Source organism: Malus domestica, chromosome 07 (assembly GCF_042453785.1).
Source record: "Malus domestica chromosome 07, GDT2T_hap1".
NCBI classification, from domain to species: domain Eukaryota; kingdom Viridiplantae; phylum Streptophyta; class Magnoliopsida; order Rosales; family Rosaceae; genus Malus; species Malus domestica.
This window is the reverse complement of record NC_091667.1, coordinates 8,063,531-8,076,847: the sequence shown is the minus strand read 5'-3', so window position 1 is coordinate 8,076,847 and position 13,317 is coordinate 8,063,531.

The following is a 13,317-nucleotide window of genomic DNA, read 5'->3' as shown; positions in this document are numbered from 1 at the left end:
GTAGTATGGAATGTAAGTAGGGATCGTTCTAGGCCGGGGATTAGGAGGGATTGCTAAATCACTTGAAAACTGATTCAAAACGTAAAAACAAAGTTTAAAACACTAAACTAGACTCAAAGAATGCAAAACTAAACTATAAAACACTAAAACAAACCAAAAGACTCAAAACTGCCCAGAAACACTCAAAACTGCCTTAAAAACACTTTCTGGGCAGTTTTGAGCACCTAACACTAATTTGGACGAAATTAAGGTATAACTTGACTCAAGACACTTAAAAACACAAACTAAATTGATTTCTAACTAATATGACTTAACAAAGTAAAGGGGGATTTGGTTTTGACGAAAATTGAAAACAAAACAAAACTTTGTAAATTGAACAGATTCTAAAACGAATTTGGTTAAAGTGAATGGATGGAAAGCTAGCTAAGGGGTTCTTCTCCACACATGTCACACTTGCATACAAAACGATTTCCAATTGCTTCTCAATAAACCATGAATTCCCAACACCCCAAGTTAATTAGGTACGCTTAAATTAACTTTCAGATTTCCCTTTAGTCATTGAATTGAATGGAAATAGCGCATCGCAATCAAATTATTCCTTAAAAGTTACCTACATGAAAGCGCATAATAGATAAGCAATCAAAGATCATTACGTTCTATGGAAATCATAAGCATTGGCAAGGCACTCGTAACTATGAAAGCGCATGGTACTTATGCCAAGAATTTACTTAATACGATTGTGATCAACAACCTTTACTACTTGTGAATATAAGTTCATAACGATTAGGTGAAACTCCCTTATATCCTAGCATCAAACTTATGCATGAAATTAAGCGTGCACTCTCAACCAACATACACAAGTCAGTTTTAATTCTTGTAGATAAGCAAATTAAATTCACAACTTATGAAACGCAATTGGAAGTAATCAAATCATATAGCAAGCATAAACATGGTTTTGAATCCCCCCTAGCCAAGGGGGGGTTTAGTTCCTCATACTCGCAAGCAAAGATACATAAAATTAGAAATTAAAATTCAAAGAAAGAAAACACCTAGAACGCTCCAACTTGGCATCCTTTGCGCATCAACGATTTCTCCTTCTTCCTTGCTACGGCAGAGAAGTTTAGAACAGGTTTTGGGTGGTATTTATGGTGTAGAATGGATGGGGAATGGTATGGAAAGGTTTAGGGTTGATGGGTGGTGCGGCAAGGGATGATTTCTGGCTGGAATTAGAGAGAATGGTGAGTGAGGGTTGCGGCAGAGAGCAAGGCAGATTTATGGCGTGAATTGTGAATTATGAGAGGTGGTAGCTAAATGGTGCAACAAAGGATGGTATTTATAGGCTGAAATTCGCAGCCCCTATGTAGCAAAGGAAAAGGATTTAAAGGCCTAATTTGTATAGGATAATAACACACAATCCTTGAAGGAAAAGGTTCTTCTAGAAGTCAGAAATCCAAATGAAATAGGGAGAATAGAATCAGGTTTCTAGAACTTCTAGAAAGGTTTGGGGCGCCAGATTTTTAGGAGAGGAGATAAGGCCTTCTAGAAAACTTGTTTTGTGGCTGATTTCCTAGAAAAACAAGGGATAAGGTGCAACACCTTTGTAGGAGTGGATAAGGGCTTCTAGAAACCTATTTTAATGTGTTTTAATCTGAAAATAAATCCCCTTTGCAACTGGAATTAAGTTAGGATAGGATTAGGATAGGATAAGATAAGATAAGGTTGGATAAGATTTTGGATAATGTTCCTTCTTTTGAGCTGATTTCTTATCTTCCTTGACTTGGATTTATTTCTTCACTCTTTTCAGCACATTCCTAGCCTCTTGAACTTCAAATTGGTCCATCCATCTTGCTCCATTCATAAGTTATCCATTTGGTGCCCAAAACTGCCTCAAAATGCTCCAAATTGCACTTTCTTGCCAACTTTGTCATATGGACCTACAAACACACGAAAATAGCTTAAAACACTATAATAAACACAAACAAACTATGAAAATGCAAGAAAACAAGCTAACTAAGTCGCATAAATATGCTCCTATCAGTTACAAACTTAACATTTCTGTTGTACCAAAGTCCTCACTCATTTTGTGCATCAACATAGTATATGCATACTATATTGTTAGATAAACATTACTTGAAAACATAAAAAATAAAAACATTTGTCTTTCAAGTATTACATACGCTAAAATAAGAGCCTAATGAAAAAGTATTAGTACATTACTACAAAATACCAAATGTTCAAGGATATGCAAAATAAAGGGAGTTGTGTTTCATGAGATTTGGAGGGTTTTAAAAATCTAAACGACCATGTAACCATAATTTAAGCGCAAAGGAAGCAATCACGAGCGTTTATATGTGATTTCACATGTTTCATACTTGTACATTAATGATTAAGAATTTTATTTATTTTGAACTCCTTTAAAATTAATATTCATGAGGGTTTGTATGGTTTTAAAAATTCAAACGATGATGTATCCATCCTCAAAGCGTAGAGGATGCGATCACGAGCGTTTGCATATTTTTTTTCACATTTTTTCGTACTTGTAAATTAATTATTATAATTTTTTTAATGTGTTTGGTATGTTTAAATTACTTGATTTTTAATGTGTTTTATAAATTTTTTTTAATCTCACTTTTTGCCTATAGTATACTATAAAAGTAAATAAATAAATAAAACAATTTTTTTTAAATTTTATAGAATAATAATACAAAAATTCATTTTTAATATACAATACACACACACACACACTATGGCTATTGTATTTTATAGTAGTTTAAAAAATTAAAATCATCAAAATAACTTTTTTTCTTAATTTGTCAAAATGAGTTACCTGCGTGTCACTCTCGTATAAACATGATAAGAACCTGTTATTAATGGGTTCTTATCGTGTAACTCAATAATGATCTGATTAGTTATTGCGTCGACCCGAAACCCGTTATTTTCGTGTCGTATAAGAAATTGTTAGGTCTACATAACTTTGATGTGCCAAAGTCTAGTCACGTCATCAGTTAACTAAGCTAATAATAGAAAGACTAATGGAAGTATGAAAATGTCACAAAATTCAAACATTAGGTATGAAATTGGGATGAAAAAAAAACCTAATGTATGAAAGTTTGAAAATTACGATACTTGAGAGTAATAAACTGAGAATTACCCTTTTATAAAAATATCCATGAAAATGCATGCTTGAATCTTCTTAGAAGCTAAAATGTTTTCTGTTAGAAAACTCATATTTCAACAAAGTGTTATGCTCCCCGAGCACCTATTCATGCATTAAATCTTGTGCTAACTAACCGACATCGTTTGTGAAAAAGATTTGCATTGTTCACACTCAAAATCTTGCTTTCAAATCTTCATATAGACCTCAAATTGGATTCTCAGTTAGTTTTTTCGTTTCAACTATTTGACTGAAAAAACTCACATGTCAGAGTTTGAATCCATAGCTACATAACAACCTTCATATCTTCATAGCATATCCATAGTACATGCTTCGTTTCGCTGCCACAAGGAGATGAAATAAAGAAGTGTAGTTGGCTCTTTGTGAAGACTTAAGACTTCTCCATCTATTGCAACATAGCCTGGAGCCCCCCCACCCTCCCCAACAAAAATCCCAAAGGATTTTTTCAGGCACAAAATTATTATGTTTATTTTGTTATAAAGGTGGATGATCCACTTGAAGAAAAAGGGACAACTAACAAATGTTGAAGTGTGCTGCCTATTTTCACATTTCTTGACCTTAACAAAGAAGATATAGTTAATTTATATAAAGGCCTATCAACACACAAATATGATAGAGACACATAGATACAATGTATTGTTTCCATTACTTTGTAATTTCAGTATGATAATGAGAAAGACTACTGCTACTACCCCGATGAGGTAGGCACACTTGCTGAACCTCATAAATATTGTGTCTTATTTATTTTATTTCATTGCACATATATCATCGATTTCACAACACGTTATCAACACTACACTTTCCAGTTTATATCATTATGATGATGTAAAGGTAAACAATCTTCATGATTACTAATAAGCTATCCTATCAAATGCATTAGCAAGTTACAAATATGCCACATGGATTGAAGTTTCAATAAGACTATCCATGGACTTGGCACTACAAAAATGTTGCATGCCCGAAGTATAATAGTCGCCACATGGATTCAAATTCCAAAGAGGATAATGTAACAACCCGTCCCGGATTTATCGAAAAGGAAGGGTATTTTCGTATTTTCACTTTGGTTGGGTTTCATTTGTTTGAAATATTACTTTTGGTGTTAAATGTTGTGGTGTGCCCAAGGGGCCCACCCCTAATTTTGGTCCCCCGGTTCTCCCTCCCTCTTTTTCTGATTTTTTAACTCTTTCTCTCTCTGTCTCTCAAACTCTCTCCCTCACTCTCGGCCCTCTCCTTCCTCTCTCAAAAACCAACCCTCCTAGAGGATTTTCACTCAAACAACAACCACCTAGACTACACCACAACATTCCCTCATAGTCCCTATGAGTTCTTGAACCAAGAAAATAGAAGAAAAACCATTCGAAAACTCACCCCTTAGCTGCACTATTCAAGGAACTTCTCCGACGATTTCTCGCTATTTCCGATGAAAGTAAGCCTCACAATTGGTCCCTATCATTGTAGGTTGTGTCTAGGTTCATGATTAGTAAGTTTTTGGGTAGTTTTGGTGGTGTAGGAACTCGGAAAAACTCAAGAAAAGGCACTGTGCAAATCTGGAAACTTCAAAATCGTGGTCGTTTAGCCATCTTTCAAGCCATTTTTTTTTGCCAAATACGGCCACCAATCGGTCCCTACTTTGTATAAATCTTTTCTCCACATTCTAACTACATTTTGTCTTTTGAATCACTCAATTTGGTTAAGAAACAAAGACGTTACGAAGCTTTAAAAATTGCCTAAACTTTGGGCCAAAAACCCAATTTTCCGACAAGCACCACCCCGTTCGAGGCGTTTTCTAGCCAAAACATGGCAATTTGGCAGGCCTACGAGTATCAATCACTTCATCTCGTCGAGAACTACAACTTTCGTTTTTGTTTCACTTGATTTCATTGAGTATCGGAGAAGTTATGAGCATTTGAAAGTATGCCCAGAAAGCGGCCAAACTTAGCCAGAAAATAGGTCAAACCCGACCCACAACCTTAGCCGGGCCAAAGATTTGGGTCATGGTATCCAGCCTATTAGGCCAAGCCCTTTAACCCTAAACCCAAACCCACTAAGCCTAAACCCAAACTCAAGTCCAAACCCAAACCCAGGACCCATACCCGTTGATTTGACCCGACCCGTTGACCGTTGACTTTTTGGTTTACATTTTTGGGTTTTGTCTGAGACCCTTCCTAGGCTAATTTCGACGTCCTGAATCCGTTGCCTACGTCCGTTTTCCCAAATTCAATCGTTTTAATAGTTTTATTAATTGGACCCTTTATGTGCTTAGGTGCAATTATTAGCAGCCATTCTATCATTTCTATTTTGTACAGCTCTTCGACAACAAAGTATCTATGAGCCCTTCTAAAATGCATGTTTTTAGTAGTAGAAATGCATACATGAAAAACATGATTTAATGGTTACATTTTATGAAACGTTTTATGAGTAAATTAAATTACACTTATGATATACATGCTTTACGGTGAATATTTTGGAATACCATATTTTATCGAACTTATGTTCTTTGTGGTATATATGATGGATGACTATATACTATTTATGAACATGTTTTCTTTACATTTCTTTATAGTATATATGATGGACGACTATATGCTATGAATATGACTTTGAGATATATGTACTTATGTTTGGAAAGAGTATATTCAATGTTTTGTGCATATCTGGTGGTCATTGTTCTGCCTACAGACGATGATACTTATATTGACCTTTGGGTTGGGTGCTGTGGGAGCCTACAGGCAATGATACTGGGTTGGGTGCTGTAAGAGCCTACGAGTGATTAATACTTGTGAAGGAAGTGTTATAAAGGAAGAGTTCTATAGGCCTTCGGGGCGATATTGATACCACTAGTTAGCACACTATATACGACAGATGTTTTATGAAGTTTTTATGGCATGCTAGGGTTTTCGGAAAAACCTATTACATATTATGCTATTGAGTTTTCATAAAACTTTAGGGGTTAGTATATTGCTAATTGTTTCAGTATCATATATGTACCAACTTGGTCCACTCATTTTTGTTTTGCGCCCCCTCAGGATTTAGAATAAAGGCGTACAATCCCGGCATCAAGGCACTTCCGCATCGGCATTCTTCGAGTCCTCTTGGTGTATGAACCATTCTCTTTTTCATTCAATTTTATATTCTTTCCCTTAGTGTCCTAGTTAGATTGTATGCTCTGAATACGTTCCTCAATTGCATTTTAATTATATTTAAATTTAGAAGTCTTATTTATTTCTTGTTCTCATGCATTCTAATATGGCTTCGTCACCTTCAGATGTTGGTCAGCACATGCCTACCCTGGTGTTTGAGAGAATATCAAGGTCGGGCGTGTCAGATAATCTATGCACTAGCCATTTTAGTGGAGATTAAAAATCTAAGCTCTATAACACTCTAGATGAGGTTATTATCCTAGTTCTCTGAACAAGTTCATCTAATAAGAAATGATTGTCCTAGAAGACACAATGCAAAGACCCTGAAAAGGCAAGGATATCCGAAGTAATGAAATGCTTGTTAGAGAACAATTCAGAAATAAATAAAAATAACAGAACTTCAAATTCTAAAAGTTTATTAACGAAAAATACTTGCAATACAGAATGAAATAACATAAATAAATACAGAAATTAAAATGGTACTAACTTGGTTTGCACATATAGAGGCTAGTGCAAAAGTTATGTCCTTCGAACAGTATTTCCGTCCCACTCTTGTGCTTGTGGTTCTATGACGTCTGCTCGACCAGCATACAACTATCTAATTCTACAACCTACACTGAATTATAGAATTCTGGCGAATTGCTTTATGTGTTTACTCTCTGTAAGGTTTTGTATGGGAGAGATAGAAAGGGAAAAGATGATATACAAAGGAACTGAGAGTCTTCAGTTATATAGGCTATTTCATACATTTTGGATGTAGCTGAAACCACACAACTCTTTCCAAACAGTTGTGTCTATTAATCAAAACGTTTTCTTAATTAGTTTAATTAAAAACTTAATTCGAAATTAAAATTAATGAACTCTAATATTGATTAATAATATAATATTATGGTATAATTATCACAAGCCTAATCCACACAATTAGTGGCCTAAACCTCAATTCTCATTCCAAATTATCCAACACCTAATCACTAATAAAGGTGACTAACCTAATATAAGGGCCTCTAGGGAACTTAAGTTCCCCAATGTGGGACTAAAGGAGCTCAAAACTGCAACAATACCCCACATTTTGAGCCAATTATTAGGTCCTTGGGAGAGGTGAAAAATGACAATAAGCAAAACATATGTCACACCAATAACTTGTGACACACATCAAGAGAGGTGTCTTTTGGACTTGAACTTACCTTATTATTTACTTATCGGATTTACTAGATGACGCAGTGAATATAAAATCTTGAATTGTTCATCTCCGCAGTAAACCAAGACAATAAGCAAAACTTATGTCACACCAACATATTGCAAATTCATACATATGGTTCTGAGTAAATCCTGGATTCATGAGAGCTTTAAAGAATGTAGCCATGTAATTATAATAAATGCGATCTCACATTTACTCTCATATAGGTGATATGGATTAAGAATAAACTGTTACTATTATACTTGATTTACAAGTGTCAATATCATTAAACTAATGTATCCTACAACTATCAGCAGTCACCGCACTTCTTCCATCATAGGAATGGGTATGTAAGTGTGTTTCTTCTTTGAAACCAGCCAAACCAATTTGCCTATTGAACTTGGACCATGGGATCTCCAATCACCCAGGTTAGGTTTCCGTTTGGCAGTGTCATTTTACTCTATTGGCTTTAAACCCATTCCCCTCGATGTATGCTTAACTTGTTCTCTAGACAAAGTAAGCAGATCCGCAATATTATCTTTTGACTTAACATAGTCAATGGAAATTACACCACTAGAGAGCCATTGCTTGATTGTATTATGCCTTCGGCTAATTTGTCTAGACTTCCCATTGTATACACTATTTTTAGCTCGATATTGTGCAGCTAGACTATCACAGTGTATACATATTGCAGTTACAAGTTTCGGCCATATGGGAACATCTTCCAAAAAATCTCTTAGCCACTAAGCTTCTTCTCCAGCCTTATCGAGGGTTCCATCGTAGATCGGGCTTGCACATTTGTTTGGAAGATTTCCAAGATTTTGCTGCTCTTCCCAAAGTAAATACATATCCACTTGTGGATTTCGTATCAATACTATCAGATATCCAATTCGCATCAATAAATCTTTCAAGCACGGGAGGATACCTTGTATAATGCAATCCATAATTCATTGTATGCTTTAAGTATCTCAATACTCGAATTAAATCTTCCCAATGATCATGCCTTGGATTGCATGTATATCTACTCAGTCTACTCACTGAGTATGCTATATCAGGCCTTGTACAGTTCATAATGTACATAAGGCTTCCAATAACTTGTGAATATTCATGTTGAGATATAACATCACCACCTTTTTTCTTTAGTTTGCTATTGGCATCAAAAGGAGTAATTGCATCTTTACTTTCCAAATGACCATATTTTCTAAGTGTAACTTCTATATAATGGGATTGTGTAAGACTACAACCTTCTTGGTTTCTTTTGATTTTTATACCAAGAATCACATCAGCTAGACCAAGATCTTTCATATCGAAATTTGATTTCAATATCTTCTTGGTCCAATTTATTATCTCTTTGTTAGTTCCCATTATAAGCATATCGTCTACATATAAACACAATATAACGCAAGCATTATTTTGAGTTTTTGTGTAGACACACTTATCACACTCATTTATCTTAAACCCATGTGTAGTCATAATATGGTCAAATTTTTCATGCCATTGCTTTGGAGCTTGTTTAAGCCCATATAGCGATTTCACAAGTTTACAAACTTTGTGTTCTTGACCTTTAACCACAAACCCCTCAGGTTGTTCCATATATATTTCCTTATCTAAGTCTCCATTCAAGAATGTAGTCTTTACATCCATTTGATGTGTTTCCATGTTACGGAGTGCAACTATAGCACTCAGCAGTCTTATTGAAGTAATTCTCGTTACAGGCGAGTACATATCAAAGAAATCCCAACCATGTTTTTTGACAGGATCCTTTAGCTACCAAGCAAGCCTTATATTTGTCAATTGTACCATCTAGTTTTAATTTCTTCTTAAAGATCCATTTGTACCTAGTTAGCTTATTGCCAGGGTGCAAATCGACTAATTCCCATGTATGATTTTGCATAATGGAATCTACTTCACTGTTAGCTACATCCTTCCAAAATGGAGCTTCGAGAGTGGACATGGCCTCCTTGAATATTGTGGTTCTGTCTCAATTAACAAGGTCACAAAATCAGGCCCAAAGTCCTTTCTAATTTTTGTCATTTTACTCCTAGGTTCAAGTTCTTCTTCTTCTTGAACTCTAGACGAGGATGGACCATCATCTTGTTCTCTACGATAGTATTGACATGTATATTGCGTACTTCTGAATGAAAAACTAAGAATCTATAAGCTGAGCTATTAGATGCAAAACCAATAAAAACACAATCTATAGTTTTAGGCCCTAATTTTGTTATCTTTGGCCATGGGACTTGTACTTTTGCCAGGCAACCCCACACTTTAAGCAATTTAAACATTGGGGTTCTTCCTTTCCATAATTCATATGGTGATTCCTTTCTCATTTTAGGTGGAATTCGATTCAAAATTTTATTTGCAATAAGTAAAGCTTCACCCCACAAATTGTGTGGAAGCCCAGAGCTATTCAACATGGAATTGATCAAGTCTTTAAAAGTCCTATTTTTCCGTTCGGCAACACCGTTTTATTGCAGTGTATAGGGAGCTGTTGTTTGATGAATTATGCTATGTGTGGTACAAAATTCAGCAAAGGCATTAGACTCATATTCTCTTGCCCTATCAGACCTTAAGACTTTAATCTTCTTGTTAAGTTGATTCTCAACTTCTACCTTATATGTCTTAAACATATCCAAGGTCTTATCTTTACTATGAAATAAATAAACATAACAATACTTACTGAAATCATCTATAAATGTTACATAATAGTTCTTTCCACCACGAGTTGGATATGATTTAAAATCACACAAGTCACTATGAATTAAATCTAACAAATCATTGGATTTTTCATGTATTGATTTAAAGCTTTGACTTGCAAATTTCGATTATGTACAAGTCTCACATTTACATTATCTAAATAATCAAGTTTGGGCAGCAAACCTAAATTAGATGAATCAACAATATAACCAGAAGCATTATTTATTTCATTCATAGCATTAGCAAGTACATTCAGTTTGAATAATCCATCAACAAGGTAACCCTTTCCTACAAACATTCCCCCTTTAGTTAGTACAAACTTATTGGACTCAAAAACTAGTTTGAATCCCTTATTACTAAGGATAGGACCAGAAACAAGATTCTTCCTTATATCGGGTACATGCAGTACATCAAGGAGATTTAATTCCTTTCCAGAAGTGAATTTCAGAACACATTTCCCTATTCTAGCCACCACAGATACAGACGCATTTCCCATAAACAACTGCTCGTTCCCCTCGACTTTCTGGTACAAAGAGAACATATTTATGTCATCACATACATGGCGAGTCGCACTAGTATCTATCCACCAATCAGCGTGGTCAGATACAAGATTAATTTCAAAAATCATTGCAGCCAGGGCATCCACATCATTTTGAATCAGGTTTGTGCGGTTGTTGTTGCCTTGATTTCCAGGACCTTGTTCCCTTTGATGGCGACATTCTTGAGCCCTAGCAGCTTCCCTTAATTTTCTTGAAGTCTTTGCCTTTCACACCAGAGACAAAGTTCTTTTCCTTCTTCTTAGTTTTTTGAAATTTCGGCCTTTGCTTTGATAAACTTCCTTCAACAACATTCGCCTTGGCTTCCATACTCGAAACCATGCCCTTCTCTTTCTTTTTGTTATCTTCCTTAATTCTCAGCTTTACAATGAGATCCTCTAAGGTCATCTACTTACATTTGTGCTTGAGATAATTCTTGAACTCCTTCTAAGAAGGTGACAATTTCTCTATAAAAGACGCCACCTGAAAAGACTCATTGATCACCATCCCTTCAACATGAATGTCATGGATGATTTTCTGGAGATCTTCAGTTTGAGAGACAACATACTTCGAATCAACCATTTTGCAGTCCAAAAATTTGTCCACGACAAATTTCTTTGAACCAGCATTCTCTGTTTTATTTCTGAATTGTTCTCCAACAATCTTCGAACAGTATGGAACAATTAAAATGGTACTAACTTGGTTTACACAGATAGAGGCTAGCGCAAAAGTTATGTCCTTCGAATAGTATTTCTGTCCCACTCGTATGCTTGTGGTTCTATGGCGCCTGCTCGACCAGGATACAACTATCTAATTCTACAACCCGCACTGGATTATAGAATTCTAGCCAATTGCTTTATGTGTTTACTCTCTGTAAGGTGTTGTATGGGAGAGATAGAAAGGAAAAAGATGATATACGAAGGAACTAGGAATCTTCAATTACATAGGCTATTTCATACCTTTTCAAATATCTTTTGGATGTCTCTGAAACCACACAACTCTTTCCAAACAGTTGCGTCTATTAATCAAAACGTTTTCTTAATTAATTTAATTAAAAACTTAATTCAAAATTAAAATTAATGAACTCTGATATTGATTAATAATATTAATATTATATTAATATTATGGTATAATTATCACAAGCCTAATCCACACAATTAGTGGCCCAAACCTCAATTCTCATTCCAAATGATCTAACACCTAATCACTAATAAAGGTGACTAACCTAATATAAGGGCCTCTAGGGAACTTGAGTTCCCCGATGTGGGACTAAAGGAGCTCAAAACTCCAACAATGCTTATAAACTATGCATGTGCATGTACATGAGAATTGTGGATCACAAATTGATGATAACCAATGTTGATTTTGGTTTTACAGTAGTTACTAAATTCATCAATAAGCTGTGTTGATATTGAGCCACGTTCTTTTGTTCGTTGACGAAAAGAAAAATTATTGGCCAAAAATGAGAAAGGCAATTCCACTATAATTTAGTAAGAACGTGGAAAAATAGACCTATAGTACAAATCGTCAAATGATGTTGACCCAGAAAGTTACATATTGACATTTGTAATACAGTGAAATACACTTACATGATATGACACATGGTTCCTAGTTCAAACCTAAAATTGTTATATTCTCATGATTTTTCATTGTGAAACTCGTTCATTTCAGTGGAGAGATATATATGCTCGAAACATATCTCCACAAGTAAATCCCTCAAGTATACATAGAAGCAAATTGCTCTGTATAAATTCTAAATGAGAATGTCTCATGAAGTGTAAAAAATCCCTGAATGATTCAAATTGCTTAAAGTAAGCCTTGGAAGTGTAAAGCACACATTATGTGCTCAATACTAATAGATGGTATAAAATTGCCAAAGAGAGTACTTTCATTATATTGTTGCAACATACTAAATCTTTTGCAAGAGTTCATATAAAATTGAGACTCCTGAAGAGTCTAAACAGATTATAAAGTGTTGAAAGGAACATTGTCTCGAGCATCGAACGATATTCCAACACGAATTCTTATCCACCGAAAGTTTATGGTATTAAAAACCATGTAGTTTGAAGATCATGAGTTGAACACTCAAATGGTTAACTAATTTTTAAGCACTAAGAAAGGTCATTCATCCTCGTGAGGTAAATGATGAATTGATATTTGGTCCAAAACCTTATCTTAGTGAAGTATGTTCCTTACTGTATTTAGCACAAAATACTGAGTCAATTATTATATTTCATGTGGAGCACAATACCAACAAAATGGGTATTGCAATGAAATAAAGTTTATCTATTGATATCTCCAAAAAATTATAAGCATGTGCTTGTTCTATTCCAAAGAACTCACTAATAGCCATGGTCATATTGAGCAAGCAAAATTTGAATATCTCTCTAGTCTACATTCAAATCACTCTCAGAAATGATTAGTATTTACATTTGGAAATAGATTGATCTTGCAAAGATCAAGGAAACAAGCATTCATTGCTACATCTTTATATCTCTCTGAAATACATGTGTATGGTTAAGACAAATGGCCAATCAAATTTTGAGTGCATGTGATTGACCTTCAAAAGCAAACACTCCAACTATCGTGTAT